Source organism: Leucopleurus acutus, assembly GCF_964270905.1.
Source record: "Leucopleurus acutus genome assembly, chromosome: 2".
NCBI classification, from domain to species: domain Eukaryota; kingdom Metazoa; phylum Chordata; class Mammalia; order Artiodactyla; family Delphinidae; genus Leucopleurus; species Leucopleurus acutus.
Window position 1 is genome coordinate 57,321,662 of NC_139143.1, and position 13,000 is coordinate 57,334,661.

The 13,000-nt window shown below is 43.8% G+C and overlaps 1 pseudogene across 1 annotated transcript; it reads left to right on the plus strand.

Moving 5' to 3' along the window:
* The first annotated feature begins 2,096 nt into the window (after positions 1-2,096).
* LOC309973929 (guanylate kinase-like) lies at positions 2,097-2,487 on the plus strand (annotated as a pseudogene). Its single transcript has one exon. The product of its transcript is annotated as a guanylate kinase-like (transcript).
* The last annotated feature ends 10,513 nt before the right edge of the window (positions 2,488-13,000 follow it).

The window sequence follows — 13,000 nt, forward strand, 5'->3', positions numbered from 1 at the left end:
ATAAAAAAAGCAAGTTATGGAAATATATATGTGGCAGTGCTTGCTATGGCTGGCTCTGAGTAGGTTCAGATGAGGTTCTCTCATAATCTCCTCCAGTTCCCACCGCCACCCCCCCAAACCAGGTCAAATCAACGTCAGCCTAAACACTAACTGCTTACTATGCAAATGAAGCTTCTCTCCTAGCCTTTCCATTTAACCAGATTGCGGCCCCCTCCCCCCAAACACACACAGACACATCCTCTCCAATATACTGTGTTGGCCAGAAAGTGCCTTTGCTTTTTAAGTAAAAATGGAAGACACATTTTTCATTTTCACCAAGAAGTTTATTGAACAATGTATTCACCCTTTTGTTCCCCTACCTTCTGCCATTTTTCAGGCAATTTCATAATTCTATCTTCCCAAAACTTTTAATCTTTTTGAGCAAAGAACTGTTCCAGGTGACTTTTACAGTCTTCCAGGGAATTGAAATTTTTTCCATTAAGGGAATTTTGTAAACGCCAAAATAAATGGAAATCCAAAGGTGCAATGTCTGGTGAATATGGCGGATGAATCAGAACTTCCCAGCCAAGCTGTTAACAGTTTTGCCTAGTCGTCAAAGAAACATGTGGTCTTGCATTATCCTGATGGAAAATTATGCATTTTCTTTGACTAATTCTGGAAGCTTTTTGTTGAGTGCTGCTTTCAGTTGGTCTAATTGGGAGCAGTACTTGTTGGAATTAATCGTTTCATTTTCCAAAAGGAGCTGGAATAGAAGACTCCCTTCCAGTCCCACTATATACACAACACCACATTCTTTGGAAGACGATTGGCCTTTGGTGTGGTTGGTCGTGGTTCATTTCGCTTGCCCCATGATCTCTTCTCTTCCACATTATTGTACAGTTTCCACTTTTCAACCCCCATTCACAATTTGTTTGAAAAACGGAAAGTTTTTGTTACGTTTAGTAGAGAATTGCATGAGGAAATATAGTCAAGAAGGTTTTTTTCTCTTAACTTATGTGGAACCCAAACATCAAAGCGATGAACATAACCAAGCTGGTGCAAATTATTTTCAGTGCTTGAGTTGGATGTTTTGAGTATGTCGGCTATCTCCTGCATGGTATAATGTTGACTGTTCTCAATTAATGTCTCGATTTGATCGCTATCAACTTCAACTGGTCTACCCCACCGTGGAGCATCGTCCAGCAAGAGATCTCCATCATGAAACTTCACAAACCAATTTTGACATTTTCTATCAGTCACAGCACCTTCTCCATACACTGCACAAATCTTTTTTTACCTTCCAGTTGCGTTTTTACCTTTCTTGAAATAATAAAGCATAATATGCTGAAAATGTTGCTTTTTCCTTCCATCTTCAATATTAAAATGGCTACACAAAAATCCAACCATTTTGATGTCTTTTTTTAAATGCTCGCTGATATGACAGCTTTCACATCTAACAAAATTGTTTCAAATGAAGTTAAAGACAGCTAAGTGCTGCTAGAGCTATCTTACTGAATAAACCAAACTAACCTTTTGGCCAACCCAATAGAAATTCTGGAGAGGCCATAATCTGCAATACAATCTTCTTGTTCTAATATGTATATTGGAAAGAGATTTGCAAAGCTTTGGATGGTAATTACTTCTGGGGAGCAACTGTTAGTCCCTTCTGTACTTTTATTTTAACTCATAAGCATATATTTTATGTTTATAATTTTAAAAATTAGTTTAGAAGGAATACATGAGTAGTTTGCCATATAAAATTGTATATTTTAGGTGCATCTAGGGCATCTGGAAACTCTTAGAGAAAATGAATAGGGAGCCAGACCTCTGGCATTTTTCCTGTAAATATACTTTGGAGTGGATGTGGCATATTCTATACTTATCTCCCAATTATCAGGCTAACTGAGGAAATAAAGTTGAAATGTAGCTTTTCGTTTCCAACTTTTTCATAATCATTTAAACTGGATCAGTTAAACAGATGCATTGGTTGCTTGCTCTGAATCTCTTTGGAAGTAGATTATGAAACAACTACTGGAAAAAGAGTTAAACAAGAAACAAAAGAAAAATAAGCTGATATAAAAATCTAGGGTTGGTACTGTGTCTTTTGCTGGAATTTCATGGAGCACACCGGGGTCTCAGGGAATCTGTATGGGACCAGCAAAGCGGCCGTGAGGGCGGTGCAAGCCGTGAACCGCATCTGCTTGTTGGACGTAGTCCTGCAGGGCGTGCGCAACATCGGGAAGACTGACCTGCGGCCCATCTTCATCTTCCTGCGGTCGCCCTCGCTGGACCGCCTGGAGCAGCGGAACACAGACACGGAGCAGCGGAACACAGACACAGGGCAGAGCCTGGCCGCCGCCCGGGCCGACCTGAAACCTGGAGAGCAGCAAGGAGCCCGGCCTGTTTGACCTGATCATGGGCAACGACAGCCTGGACAAGGCCTACTGGGCCCTGAAGGAGGCGCTCTCCGAAGAAATGAAGAAGGTTCAAGGAACTGGCCCCTCCTGAGGAGGTCTGCCAGCTCTGTACCCCCCCCCCCAACGCCTACCCCCCCGGGGCCTGGGGCCTGGCATCCAACCCCTGCGTGCCAGGGTGGCTCTGCTCACCTCGGCTAGCGCCCTGGGGTGCGGGTGCTGCCCATCCCCCTCGCTACCCCGCTGCGGTTGTTGAAGGACCTTACCACCCCCCAACCCTCCACCCTTCTCCCCTCACCCTCTTCTCCTCACACCCCTTCCCCCCTCGACTCCCTCCCCGCCCCCAACCCAGCTTGCCTCGTATCCACGGGATCCCCACTCCCAGCTCTGTCTCACCTCTGCTCTCATCTCTGTTCTCCTACACTCTCTTATAGGGCTTAATTTATTTTATTTCTGTTTGTTTCATCATTTGCGCCAATCCCTGCTGCCACCCCCTAGTTGGATGGTAGCTTCCTTCAGAGCAGGGACTGATCCACATTCAGATTGGAAGCAAAGGTGCCCGGCACAACACCTGGCACATAGTAGGCACTTATACATCTTTGTTTAATAAATGAAACCTTGGCATAAAAACACAACAACAAAAATTCCTCACCTCTAGCTCTACAGAGAACCCTGGCAACCATTTGAAGTTACCCCAGGGAAGGGATACTCTTGGGCAGGTACAGCCTTGTTTTGGGTTGGCTCAGTGACTGAAGTTCATAAGTTTCTCTGCATTTTTTCCCCTGTTGGGTATTGGATTGAAGTGCTTTTTGTAACTGCCACATTTTGCAGTTTCCCTAACCTTTCTTCTGGGAAATTAGAGTTAGAGCTTTGGAACTAATGGGGTGAAACAACACGCATTCTGCGTACACCTATTGTTATTGGTGGCTTAGCTGTGCACAACACTCTGGATGAACTGGCTCAGGAGACACAGTGACTCATGTCATTTTCCCTGTAACCAGAGGTGACCTGGAGCACTTCAGGCCAGGAGGAAATTAGTTTCTCACCCTCTAGCTCTGTAGCTCCGATTGTGGACGAGTCTGGGCACCATCTCGGCATCCATCAACATGACTGAATTAGTTGCTGCTCTATCTGATAGTAATGGGGATGGCGCCTGGCTACAGGAAAACTTCCTTGCTTGGCTAAGAGAGGTTGTGACCTGCCTGCCCATGGATTTAATGGGAGCATGAAAATCTGCATTTGACTAAAGCTTTAGTATCCCCAGTTAGAGACTCGGTAACATTAACTAGGCAACCTCTTTTAAAACCCGTGAGTATGAAGCTATTAGCTATTTAAATTTTGTGAATTAGCTTAATATTTATTGACTGTTTCCGACATCTGACTGAGAGCTACTTGGAAAGTAGGCACTTGGATGGAGGGTAGGGAATGGGAGAATACAGAAGATGCCAGAGAGAGGAGGTTTTGGGGGCACAGACATGGTTACTAAAGACCACAGACCTGGCACTGTAGAGAGGATTAGGGGAGACCCAGAGGCTGTCCTGAGCACTTGGAGAAAGGGGTGAGTGTTAGAGAAAGGTGTAGAAAAGATTCCTGAAAGGGAGAATCAGAAGGTCCCTAAACTTTGTGTGTACAGTAGTTTGTTTTTGTATTTGTGGTCTCCTAGTCTAACAAGATGAAAATTAGTAGGCTGATCTAAGAGGGAACTTGCAGGAAACACTACCACTGATAAGGATGGGCAAAGTGAATGAAATTCTGAGGGCCTACTGATTTTTTAAAACATATTTATAATTATTTGGTTGCACTGGCTCCTTAGTTGCGGCATGCTAGCTCCTTAGTTGTAGCATGCATGTGGGATCTAGTTCCCAGACCAGGGATTGAACCCAGGCCCCCTGCATTGGGAGCACAGAGTCTTAACCACTGCGTCACCAGAGAAGTCCCCGGCCCACTGATTTTTTTTTTTTTTTTGGTACGCGGGCCTCTCACTGCTGTGGCCTCTCCCATTGCGGAGCACAGGCTCTGGATGCACAGGCCCAGTGGCCATGGCTCATGAGCCCAGCCGCTCTGCGGCATGTGGGATCTTCCCGGACTGGGGCACGAACCCGTGTCCCCTGCATCGGCAGGCGGACTCTCAACCACTGCGCCACCAGGGAAGCCCCGGCCCACTGATTTTTAACATAAAAGTTTGTTTGTCCTTTTTTTTAATTTTCAGAATTAAAAAATTTCAGAATTACAGAAGTAATATGTATACAGGAAACTTGGAAAACATAAAAAAGCACAAAGGACCCAACAGACAAGCAAACCAACAAAAACAGAAGTAATTCTACCTCCAAGATGCTAACCTTTACCATTTCGGCATGCATGCTTCCAGTCTTTGTCTAAGCCCATATCCACACATGTGTGTATCTTTTTTAGGATGTAAACTATTCCTACTCACATACTGTTCTACAATCTGGACCTAGTATATCCTGAAACGTGTTAGTGAGGTAGCTGGGAGTGATTTTTCTCTGTCTTTCTGTAGTCCTGTACGCTCACCTTACTGCCCTGTTGCAGGGAGCTTGGTCCCTCGGAGACTGATTGCTGTAGACTGACCCTGCTCACCCAGGGCTTCTTTGTTCACTGACAGGGTACCAGGGCTCAGCTGAAAAAGATGACAAGACTCTGTTAATTCATACATTACTTTAAATATATTTTCTTAAGATGCTTTTAAGTAACACGGAAGATGAAACAAAATAGATTAATGTAATCTGTAGGCTAACATTCAGGGTCCCCCGTTTGTGGAACTAAACCATGTAATCACAGCCTGGGGTAAGAAAGCTGATTATACGCACAGAGAAAAAAGCTGAGACATGCCCAAGGAGACATACCTTTACAGTACATACAAGGGCACCTGCCCGACACCTTCTTTTCCTGTCTCTTAACACTTTGTACTCTTGACACTGGCCAGTGGGCCTGAACTGTTGAGCCTGAGTACTTCCCCGTTGGGCCCTGCCTCTCCTTCCTACAACCACTACTTCCTTACTTTAGCCCTATCTCTCATGTGGATTACTGCAAAAGCCCCATACCTTGTTTCCCTGCTTCCAAACTTGCCCCTATCTGCTCCATCCTCACCATTTGCAGTTAAAGGAACTTTCTGACATGAATGTCTCTGTCTGTTCCTGTTACCTATCACCATGTAATAACAAGCCACCCCAAAACGTAATGGCCTAAAACAACCACAATTTTATTATGCTCACAGATTCCGTGGGTCAGGAGTTCAAACAGAGCATACAGGGTTGGTTCTTCTCTGCCCTGTGATTCTAGAGCCGGTTTGACTTGAGTAACTGGGATGGGAACAGCTGGAGTTGAAAGACATACTCCTAAGGTGCTTCTTTACTTGCACATCTGACACCTAGGCTGCAATGCAGAAGGACAGATTCAGGTGGCACTGTTGACCAGGGGACCTATGTGTGGCCTGCTCAACATCATGGCCTCAGTCAGACTTCTGTGGTGGCTCAGTGCTTCAAGGGCTACTGTCTTCCGGGAGCAAGGTGGAAGTTCCATGGTCTTTAGTGACCTAACCACAGAAGTCATATAGCTTCATCTCCACTGTATTCCATGGGTCAAAACAGTGAGAAGCCTGCCTCAATTCAAGGGAAGAGAATATAAATTCTACCTCTAGATGGGAACAATGTCAAAAATTTTGCAGCTATGTTTTAAAATCATCTATCTATCATCTATCTACCTATTTTTCAGATTTGTATAAGCACAAAAGACAATTTTAAAAGGTACACACCAAACTGGTAAAGATGAGAGGAGGGAAGGAGACTTTCACTCTTTATTCTCTACGCTTCCAAAGGAGGGGTAAAAATTAGTGGAATTATAGGTGAGTTTTAGTTTGTACGGAAAATTACTTTCCCTATTACCTCAAGCTTGCAAAGGCTAAGAATACTATGGTAGGTCCTAAGTTGGTACATTCTAAAAGGAAGTGCTAAATCGCCTAGCTAAGCAGGGCGTACAAACACATTGCGAAATGCCTCTGCCGGTAACAGCTCATTACCCACCTTCAGGCCATGGCAGAGAAGCTAGAAAACATCTTGTGGGAGGTTTAAGAGGCCAGAGCAAGGGCTTCTTTATAGAGAGTGGTCCTGTTGCTGTGTTCCACAGCTCATCCCATCCCTACTCTGCCACAGGAAACAACCTCTCACCTTAAACAAAGTGAGGGAGCTTCACAAGAATCATTTGGACGTCTTAACCTGTGTCTCTGGAAGTTCGAGGGACACAGGGACTGGTGACTAACTTTCACCAGAAGAAGCCTAAAGGTGAAATGTTGGCTGGAGGAGACTGCCTTGCAGCAAAATGAAGAGAGAGGACTGGTTGGCAGGAAGCTGCCCTTTTACTGATGGGTGGGCCACTGGAATGGAGGTGACCCATTCACAGGCCACCCATGACTGGCGTGAGGGATCCCAGATTCTTAGACTGGAAGGATTATAATACTTCATATTTATGAAATGTTTAAAGGTTTGCAGATGCTCTGGAATTTTAAGAAACATTATATCATCTGAATTTCACAAAAATCTATAAAGGAAGAGTTACATCATTTTAAAGATTTTTATAAAGAAGGTGAGAAGCAGCAAGGTTAGGTGATTTGTCTGAGGTTACAGAGTTAATTAGTACCAGATCCAGGACTCTGCTAACTCTAAATTGAGTGTTCCAGCCTGTAGTGCACACCATGGCTTTCTCTGTCTTGGTTAGTACACGGCCCTGCGTCAATATGATAAGGCCATTAATGACAGACGTTATAGCCTCTTGTGGTTGAGAGTTCAGAACAAAATCAACAATGACCATACCTCTTGGATGACCGTTTCAAAAACCTTCCTGGAAGCAGCTGGGCCCATCTGAAGTGTCTAAGAAAGTATAGACTATAACAAGAATTCACTTAGCATGTTGGTTTTCTTGAAGCCAACAGGGTTTTTGGTTCAAATCATTCTGGGGATGAATTAGAAGCCTGTCCTGTATCTTTAATAAATAGCCACATTCCCTTCCCTTTCCTCCGCAGCAGAACTTGGCAAATGGCATGTTGGAAAGAGAGGGCTTCTTAGAGGGCTTCTAGCCTGTCCCCTGGGATACATTTGCAGGACAAGTTAGGGGGGATTTTCATTATGGAAAATTTGACATTCATTCATTTACACTAGTTATGCATCTTTGTTTTTATTTATTTAAAGAGCAAACACATTTCCTCTGAATAAAGGGAACAACAAATATAACTTGTTAAATATAGCAGACAGGATTCAAATCCCTGCTCTGCCAGTTAGTAGCAGTGACCTTGGGCAAATTACTGAAACCCTCTGAGCCTCCGTTTCCTCATCTGTTAAACTGGAAACTAGGGTTTGAAAGTTTCTTGGTGCCTACTGACTATCTATTCCCCCAGTTTCCATTTGGAGATCCTTCGCCCCTACCCTCCAACACTTTGTTCTGGTTGGGGGCCGCACCACCTCACTCCAGGAATGCAGAACATGAATGGGGAGAGGCCCCTGGCCATGAGACCAGTTCGGGATGAGCACGTGACCCCACCTAATTGGAGTGCACTGAGCTCTCAGGAGGAAGCTCTTTATTTTCTGCCAAGAAGAGAGACACTGGAAGACTGTCTGGCTGGAGCAGCTTCAGCCACCTGCCCCCACATGGAACCTGAGAACAAAGCCAACACACAAAGGCAGGTGGAGCCAGTCCAGGAGATGGAGGGAGGAGACAAGGTTCTGATAACATTGTTTGAGTCCAGTCATGCCTGAGGCCAGCCCTGTACCTGGACTTCTCAGTCTCATGAGCCAATCAATGCCCTTTGATTTATACCTGTTTGTTCAGATAAATCAAGAGGATCCCCAGTGATAGTCTCCCTAAATTTGAGAAGAAAATAATGTCTTGTAAAGTGCTTGGCAAAATACCTGGTACACAGTAAGCGCTCAATAAAGGTTAGCTTGATTGTGCTTCCTTTGGTGTTTAGTTCAGAAGAGAGGAGACTTCAAACTTATTTTGAATACTGAGCACATTGTGCCAGGCATGGTAAAGAGCCAGTATTATTGAGAGGCTAAATCCCATGAGGTGTGGTATCAGAGATACCAAGAGGGCTCTCCTGTCTTCCAGAACACCTCTCTTTCCTTGGCACTGATAGATGTCAAAAATAGCCATGAATCCTTTTGTTTTAAGACCTTTTGAGAGAAGTTTCTCATTTAGCCATAGCAGCTGTGGGAATGAGTCCCTTAGCTCCATTCCTGAGGGCAGATTTTTTTTTTTTCCTGAGGGCAGCTTTTGATAGTGACCCACAGAGATAGTGGAGGCCACTGGGCCTCCTGTGGGAGCCACACCCAAAGGAGACTGCAGCGCTGAAAGTCCAACTGTCTTCCTGCATAGTTTTGCACAGGCTATCCTTGCTGGGCACCCTCAAGAAGCTCCAACCTGAGATTTTACAAGGTATGGACTCTTTCTGAACTTTAAGCTGGGTATTTGGCTAAAATGTCCAGACAAACCTTTATTAACCAGCAAGCATTGCACCTAACCCAGTCCTCCTCTTCTGCCCAGGCAGTCACCAGATCCTAGCCCTCAGCTACAGACGTTCCAAGGGAACCAAGGACCGTAAGGACAGTGGCAGCCAACAATAGCAGAAGCAGCCCAAGATGGTGAGACCGAGGAACGGCTGCAGTGACAAGAGAATCAGAACTTGCTCCTGTCAGGTATGAGTGAGGCAGGTACCTCGGTCATCTGTGACTCTTCCCTGCAGAGGAGATGGCTGGATGTAAAGAATGGAGATCCCACCTGGACTGAGTACGGAGAATAGAGTTTAAAGTGCTTTTAGAAAAAGGACAGAGCAGACCCTGATAAGGACCCGAGTCATATTTCAAAGAAATTAGGCAGAAACACCTGGAATCAACAGTCTAAACATCTTCAGGTGTCCTATTGGACCCTCAAGGCTTCAACTAACTTCCTTCCTCCCTTCCTTCCTTCTTTCCTTCCTTCCTTCCTTCCTCCCTTCCTCTTTCCTCCCTTCCTTCCTCCCTCCCTCCCTTCCTTTCTTTCCTTCCTTTCCTTTCTTTCACTCTTTAACTTAGAGCCCTAGTTTTCTTCCTTTTAAACCTATATACCCCACAAAAGTCTCATTCTGTTGATTTGAGTAGTTTCCCTCCTCGAAGTCCCGTTCTGTGGCTACATAGATATTTCCTTCTTCTGTTTATTCAGGAGCTAATATCTGGCAGGCAGCACAATGCCAAAGATTTGCACCGCCAGCTTTGCTAGAATGGCTCTAAGCCACTGTCAGCCAGGTCAGAGCACAGGGCTCCAGAGAAGGTGAAATACCACTTCCTGAGCCTGGTGACTTGTGGAAATAGACCATTAACAAGAATTGAGAGAGATTAATTGAAAAGGGAATAAGCTCTTACACATTAATGTTATTTAAGGCGAAGTACCTGTACACCTGTAATTACTTTGAATCTGCTTCTCACATTTTAGGATAAATTGCACTCTAACATTTTATCATTTTCTACTTCATATTCAGTCATCTTTTTGACCTCAATCTCACTGATGCATTTGAATAATTTTTCTGTACACACACTCCAGCTAGTATTAGCCCCAGTACAGAGGAGCATTTCCAAGTGTCCCTATCTCTACATAACATGCGTTAAATAACTTGACAGTGGGGAAGAAAAAGGTATGCAAGATAAGCAGGAATGAAAGAGAATTCTTTATTATAGGTACCATTGGATAGACTATCATGGGACTAAACACCAAATTAGGGTATTTCAGCTTTCCCCAGAATTGTATTTCATATCAGCAACTTGATCTCACCATTTAGAAATATTTTTATATACTAAGGAATCCATTAACTGGCTTGTATTGGCCAGAATTGTCTAGAGAAACAATGTGTGTATATATATATATATATATATATATACACATGTATATGTATATAAATGTATATGTATATATACACACATATACACAGGGTGGGGGGAGATTATTATAAGGTATTAGCTCATGAGATTATGGAGGCTTGGAAGTGTCATGGTCTGCGGGCTGCAAGATGGAGACCCAGGAAATCTGGTGGCTCGTGTGTAGTTCCAGTTCAAGTCTGAATGCCTGAGAACCAGGGAAGTTGGTGATGTAAGTTCCAGTCCAAAGTGCAGGAGAAGACGAATGCGCCAGCTCAAGTAGTCAGGCCAAGATTGAATTCTTCTTTCCTCTGTGTTTTTGTTCTTTTCAGATGCTCAACAGACTGGTTGAGGCCCACGTACACTGGGGAGGGCAATCTGCTTTACTCAGCCTACTGATTCAAATGCTAATCTCATCCAGAAACAGCCTCACAGACATACCCAGAAACAATGTTTAACCAAATATCTGGGAACCCTGTGTGCTGATCAAGTTAACACATAAAATTAACCATCGTATGGTTCTATGATGAAAGTAATTATTTTAATTGACAAGTAAGCAGTGGTAGCAATCTGATTTGAATAATTTGAATGATGCAAAAATTCTTAACAAATACTTATCGAGCACCTACAATGTACCAGGTACTCTCTGGACCAGGAAAGGTCAAGGGTCACTGTCCCTACTTTGGAGTATCAGGAAAGGTTTTACAAAGGTGGTAACACTTCAGTTGAGTTTTCCAAGAAGAATGAGAATCCATAAGATTACCAAGGGAAGAGGATAATCCAGGCAGGGGGAACAGCATGTGCAAAGTCATGGAGGACTATTCTGGGAAGTGTGAGTGGTTCCACATGATTAGATTTATGAAGGCTATTATGAAGGAGAGTGGTAGAAGATGAAGCTTAAGGGGTAGGTAGAGGCTAGCGCACAGGGCCTAGGTTAGGGCACACACTGTAGGCTGACATTCCATGAACCACTTCTTCTTGTTAACAAAACTTTGATTTTGTTCAGGTGGTAAGGTATCCAGGACCAATATATAAATCACAATTGGTCAAGCCAATCATAGCAATTCCCTTTACGCTAATGATAATGCTTGGTCTAGGATTGGGTATAGCACTTAGTTATGGCCAGAGAAATAGAAGTCTTGTAGAGGGCACAGAAAAAAGAGTTTCACCTCTGATTAAAAAAAAAAAAAAGAACTCTGTACAAGAAGGAGTTCCCATTTTCCTCATTCCCTTCTTTTGTGATTTGAATGTTGTCATAGGAGGATGTGACATCTAGAGTTGCAATAGCCATCTTGTGCCCATAATGGGAAGCCTGAGGATGACAGTCACACACCACAGATGGAAGAGAAAGGACAGAAGACAGTAGGGTGTTCAACAACATCACAGGGTCAACAAACCAATTGTAAGACTGCCTGCCTTAGGACTTTTAGCTTAGAAAACAGTTAAGGATTTTCTGGTTACAGCCACTGTTAATCGTGCTTGTTGTCAAATTTGTCATAACTGCTGTTATGGTAAGGGTGACATTTTGGATGTATGACTAAGGAGTTTGGCCCTCATCATGAAAAGAAATGGGAGCTGTGGAGAGGTTTAGACAGAGGAATGTGTTGTCAGATTTGTGCTTGAAAACCATTACTCTGGATGCTGTGCCGGGCTGAAAATGGAAGAAACAGAGGCAGAGAGACCAGTTATGAAGCTACTGTAACTGCCCAAGAGATTAGGTAGAACCTAAGCAAAAGAAGTGACAATAATAACTGGGGGATGAGGATAAATCAGAGATGTTTTTAAGTCAAAATAACACACCTTAGTGACTAAGTGGATGAGAGAGGTGGGGAAGATAGGAGAATCAAGGATAGCTCAGAATTTCTGACTTGGTTGACTTGAGATACAGGAGATCTGACTCTCATTCTGGTTCTGCCACAAGTTAGTCGAATGATCCTAGGCTAGTTTTCTCATTTGGGGAAGGTCAGATTAAAAATATGATAGCAGATTGATCTCATCCCTCTTGACAGCTCCAACTCCCAGGAGCACTTTTGCTGAAAGGACTAGAAGGGGCCAGGAGAACCACCTTGGGGAAGGAAAAACCCCTTTCTCTAGTGGATCCTCAGACTGATTTGTGCAGAGCTGGGTGGTGGGAGACTTTGAGTCTTTGCCTTTTTGGCTTAGGCTGACAGCAGTGTGAGAAGTAGGGCAGGGGGTTCCTTGATGCCTGGATGATGCCCAAGCATGTAAATTAAAACCAGCAAAACATCATTTCCCACATACCCTCAAGACTTATCCTTTATTAAAGTCTTCATACAAAGCCTTGTCCACATCCCCTAGGATTCACTTCGGGGCATGGAGCTCTTTCCTTCTGCAGTTCCTTTACCATCTGGATCTGCCAGCTTCAAAGAGTAGCCATTTGCATTCAGGCAAACCAGTTATTCCTTTTTACATGAGGCCAAGAAACAATGGAACAGGTAAAACGATGTCTTTACCCTGGGAAGCTGAGGGGAACGATGCAAACCAGGCACAAAGCCCAGAAACTGTTGCCAGGATACATCACTGTTGGGTGGCAAAGGTCACAGAACCATGGAAAGGGTTTCACAAATGACTAATTCGTTTTAATTTATTTCTCTTTATAAAAAGATTGCCTCGGGCTCACCAAGACTTACTATAGTTCAAATTTTAATCTCTCTCACTCCTATACCACTTTTTATATTAGTTTTACACATT